Raw genomic sequence first — 6,000 nt, 5'->3', positions numbered from 1 at the left:
AACTAAGTAAACTTGACTTTGAATTACAGCTTGGTGTCCTTGTTATTTTCCATGTAAATTTAGTCTATTGTTGTGAGTTGTGCTTCATTTTTCCATTATTTGATATTTATGTGATATTTTGTTACTTCAAACCTCAACAGGGTAGCATGAACGTCCTCTTATATTACTTAGTCTAATTTAACTTAGTTACCTAAGTCCAATTTAAACTAGTTACGTTAGTTACCATTACCTTCTTTTTTTTCTCTTCTCATGTTTCTAATTTGTTGCTTCATTTGGTGCCTTAAGTTTCATGTACAACAGAGGGCTGGAGTTTCTACTTTGGAACTCGTTTTTGGCTCACAATATTGGGCCAATAACACTTAGGGATCGTTTGGTAGAGTGTATAAAAATAATACCAATAGAGTGTATTAGTAATGCAAGCATTAGTAATGCATGTATTAGTTATACTTGTATTAGTTATGCATAGATTATTTCTTATGCATTGTTTGGTTTGTTGTATTAAAAATAGTATGCATTGTATAAAAATATTTATTTACAAAAGTATCCTTCACAATTATGGTAGAAAAGATGTAAAAGTACTTTTGAGGGGTAATTGAGTCTTTAACCATATTAATGCATGCATTAAATCCTTTGCATTACTAATACCATGGATTTCTAGGTATTAGTATATACTCCTCAATACACAATAGAGTGTATCACTAAAGCAAGCATTAGTTATACATACAATGAAAACTTGCACCAAACAAGGAATTACTATTACATATAATTGATGCATGCATTATTTTTGCTAATACACTCTACCGAATGACCCCTTAGGATCATCGCAATACTTGAAGTGTCATAAGTAGGAGTCCAATATTTCTTAGCCCTCCCTTTTACGACTTTGATTATATTGTTTTGATATGTTGACTAACTCTTATATATATTTACACAACTCTAAGTTGTGATATATTGATCTCATGCTTCTTTTTTATTTAAGTTTACTTGTGCGACACAATATTATTTTTCGAGAATTTAGCGGTTTGCTACAAATCCTTGGAAATACTTTTAGAGCAAATAATACAAAAAAAATTCTTGAAAATAGGTTAACTTCTTAAGTTTACTTATCCATATTCTTTTAGGTCTTTTAAGTTAGGAAGAAGGAAATTAACATTCATTTAGGCCTTTCATTTAGGCTTCTTAAGTTAAGGAAAATAAAACTTATGGTTTAGAACTTAAGAAAGGAAAACTTATACTTTAGAATTTCCAAAGGAAGTTTCAAAAAAGGCTAAATTAATATTCATTTAGGCCTTTGAGTAAGAGAAAAAGGAAAACTCATTGATTGGGACTCCCAAATGAATTTGAGATTAGTTTAAAGGCTAAAATAATTACCTTTAGAAATATATAAGGCTAAAATAATCACCTTTTGGTATTAAGGCTAAAGTAATTACCTTTTAGAATTATTTTTTAAGATAATAAGTAAGGAAGTATGCCTATATGTTTTTAACAAAATTAATGTAACTATAGAATAGGTCCAAATAGCTAGACCTATTTTATATTACATCACCCCCTTTATGTAAGAAATATATTTTCTATTATCACTTTTCAAATTAATATTGCTAAAATATTTTAATTTCTTAACATGCTACCTCAAGATTTTGGATATGACAAGATGTTCAAAAAATACAAGGTACATACATATATATGTCATGCATATAAAGTATAAATTATATATTTTTTTCACAGTTTTCTCTATACATGACCTATTTTTATGTTATATATGCCATATTATTTTTCTCATATCTACTATTCTTTTTACGTATATTATTTACCTTTTTTTTAATTATAAATCCTACACTTTAATATATATGTTATTTTTATTACATATGTACCTATCATCATTTTCCCTACATGTAAATAAAGTAATAAGTTTCATATTTTTTAAACAACATACATATATACTATACTAGCTAAGATCACAAACTTTATATAATATTTTAACATTTAGTATCACTATTATTTATTTTATTTGTTTATTTTTTTAAAATTCTATTTTACATATTTTCATTCAAATCATATATCACACATACTATTATATACTCATTTCGACTATTATCTTATTTTATATTTCATTACGTCTTAATTCTATATATAAATAAAACGACAAATTTTCATATCCTTTAAACTCAACATTTGTATATTTTGGATAAATTTATATAAGACACATCTAATTTTTCAACATATAAAATTGTCATATATTTTAAGTGAATTTATTTATTTACTTATTTATTATAGTGTAGGATAAATATGCTACTATTTTATAGACATATATATGTCATACCTTGTATTTTACTCTTTTTCTTAAACTAACGAAATTTACTTATCATAAATTTTTAAGCAAATAATTGAATAAATTTCCTAATTATTTTTCCTAAATTGAGTTTAAGGACTATCTTCGATAGGCACTGAGGGATGCTTAATACCTTCCCCTCGAGTAACCAAAATCCTTAAAATCTCACCGATTTTTTGCAAATTAAACGGAGTATACATTTACATATAAAAAAAATGGTTTTCCTAATATTTTCCTATAAATTAGGCTGTGACTCAAAAACAAAATAATTTTCAAAAAATCAGAGTGACAACCATGTTATGTTGTGAAATGTTTCAGCTAGTTCGAAATAGGGTGCAACAACTTGGCAACTCTGTTGGGGACCTTACTTAGATTTTAACCGTATAAAACTTAATTTAGGAATAAGATTTGAGATTAATTTTTAATTGCAGCTTAATATTTACTTTACCGAAATGATATATTGCTTTGATTGAAAGGTCGCAAGTAAAATCCAAACTTGTTCCTTATTTGTTTTAAAATACTACTTGCTACTGCTTTTCCTACACTGTCATTTGTGCTTTCTATTGAGTCTTTGACCATACCTATACACACACACTTGTTCACGCAAAGGGTGTCTCACACTCCTCCAAAACTTTCTTTCACTTCCTTAGTATTAGAGTTGGTGCAATTAAGATAGTGCGCCTTCTCGCAATTACTCAGTCCCACTCTCAATCATCTAGGAAAAAATCCTACTCTAGAAATAGGTCATGTTGCATAGCCTTAGGCAAGACAATATAAGGTATTGTCGTTCCAGTTAGGAAACTACCTACATGTCAATGAGTTTCTTCTTTAAAACTTGACGACATACATTTTGTGTGAAATTGATATGAATGATCCAAACTAAATCACATAACGGATTTGGAGCAGATAAACTTATCATACCATTTATCTTCCTTTGAGATGAATAACAATCAGGACTTGCCAAATATCCAAATGATTGTTTCAGCCCTACAAAATCTACAGAATTGGTGGCAGAACATCCATAGAATACACGAAGCTGAGATTCGAGGACACGAGGCAACAAAGTCTACATAACTAAGTTAATGGGGTTTTGGGACCCAAACACAGTGACTTTCAAATTCTCAAATTTTGAGATTACTCCCACGTTGGAGGAGTTCAGTAGTTTTACTGAACTACTAATCAAAGGAAGGTTGCTAATGATCCAATCAAGTCATATGTCCAGGTGATTTTCTAAGTCTCCTAGAACTGCATATCTTTTCGTCTTTAAGACACGTAGACAACGAAAATTCAAGATATATTACCTTTTTCAAAGGTTTGGGAGTCTTGAAGGTTATGATGAACATCAACACGAATTTGCATGCACCCGTGGAGCATGGGTGCATTTGAGGCCAAGGGTATTCATGATGGCTTTTTTGGGGATCATGGTCTTCCCCATGTGGTCTCATTCTGTTGACATCAATATATTGCCGATGATTATGAGCATTTTTGACAATCCATAAAGATATTCCTTGGTACACATGATTCTCACTGAGGTATTTCGATCATTGACAGTGGACGAGAGGGCATAATTTCTTCGTAGGATGCAATATGTTGTTATAGATCTGGGCGATGGAACACTTCTATTGTCGTGATCCATAGATGGATTACTGCATTGATGCTCGTAATATGATTAAAATCCATGAAGATCACCTCCGATATTGGGTGGTCACGCCGACAAGAAGGGAAAAGTGGTACACATTTTTGAACAACTTTACGAGAGCTACCATCTAATGGAAGCTTTCTTGGATAAGAGGATTGGCATTTGCAAGGACTCAACATTTGTTATTTATCGAGTTGATTGGGCTAAGGGGAATTCAACCATATGCACCTCTTCGAGTTATGCGGCAATTTAGAGTTGTCCAAGACATTCCTCTATGGTCGATCATGGGATTATATGAGGATGCTTTCACTTCAGTCTTACTAGCGCGGATATGAAATTTGCATTTCGTATGGGAATGTGTGGTTGATTTAAACATGGGAGAAGAAAGCTGGTGTACACCATATTATTACGCTTGGCGGACTATTGTGAGTCATATGGTCCAAGTGTACAAAGGACCAGGGGTTTGTAGATAACTAAAGGATTGATTGCGTTAGAGAATCTGTGCTTCCTCGCATGGAACTCACTTGTAACACCTACGATTCGAGAGAGGGCACACGAGCATGTTAGAACTTTAAGGTTCCATCCCACAAAATCCAACTGCAGCCCGTGGATTGGACCACAGACCGTAGGTGGGTCTGTGGATAGGCCACCAAGAAGTTGTTAAAGGCAGGGACCACGACTAGACCCACAAATTGTTGATGGGTCCACCACTCGTGGCTAGGGAGCCGTAGGTCATACCCAAAATCTCTGAAGTTACTGACGAGTATGCAGGATGGACCATTAGTTAGTACACGGTTCGTCAGTCCTAAAGTCGTGGGTGGGTTTCGACAGTTAGTGTTAGGGGTACTTTGGTCTTTTCCTAATTATTTTATCTCTATACTACGTCATTTTTCGTATGTCTAATACCCCTATATAATTGGTTTTAACCCCTAAATTAGTTCATTCAAGTCATTCTATTGAAATTCTAAAAGAATACCAATGTTCTTCCTCTCCACAATATTTCTCTCTCTAGAACTTGAAGAAAAAGAAGAAGATTGAAGCTAGGGTTAAAGGTTAAAGTTTCCATTCCTCAATCATTTAGTGGGCTTTTATAGCAAGTATTATAACTTATCATCCATAGAATCCTTGCATCCATAGAGCCCCCAAGTTCTCCCTATTGAAAAGTAGAATTCTCCAATTTGAATTAAGGTTTTCTTCTAAGTTGTGGGTCTTTGTATATGTTGATTCAATTGAGTGAATCATGATTGTATATTCATGAATCGAGTGGATTCTATGCTATTAGGATGAATTTCCACGTGCCTATGCCTAACCCATGTTTCTAAGTAGAAATTGATGTAAATGGATTTTATGCTATGGAAGGATAAATTATGGGCTTAGATGTATTCTTATAGGATTGATAAGGTACATTATGGATTGCGTTTTGATTGAAGCATATGTGATGAATTATGGTAAGAATGGCTTTGAGAGTAAAGCTTATGCATTAATTGTTGATTGTTGACGTGATTGTTATGGAAGGGCTTATTCCCACATGATTTCCTTTATGTATGTATGAAGGTGAAAGGCTTTATCACATTGAATGATTCTTGGTTGAAAGGCTTGCTCACCTAAAATGAATCTAAGTTAAAAGACTATGAAATTGATGAGGCTAGAGGATTACCCTTGACCTCCAAATTAAGATAGAATATGAGGCGAGTACCCATATTCCTTAGAACAAAATATGAGGCAAGTACCCATATTTCTTAGATTGAATAAATGGAGACTACCCTTATTCCATGAAGTTTAACAAGAGGCGACTATCCACTTTCCTATTATGTAAGTTAGACAAGGGGCGACTACCCATGATCCTAAGTATGAATTGGGCTAGAGGCGACTACCCATGGTCCCAAAGTAAGAAGGATAAGAGGCGACTACCCATGATCCTTATAGTTAGGCAAGTGGCGACTCCCCATGTTTTTCAAATTAAGCTATAAGGTGTAAAATGTAATGATGAATGAGTATCTTGGATTGTTGCTGGAATCGCCTTCCATGATGA

Source organism: Solanum verrucosum, unplaced genomic scaffold (assembly GCF_900185275.1).
Source record: "Solanum verrucosum unplaced genomic scaffold, falcon-dt-bn FXZP01000058.1, whole genome shotgun sequence".
Taxonomy (NCBI): Eukaryota; Viridiplantae; Streptophyta; class Magnoliopsida; order Solanales; family Solanaceae; genus Solanum; species Solanum verrucosum.
Note: the sequence above shows the minus strand (reverse complement) of the source record.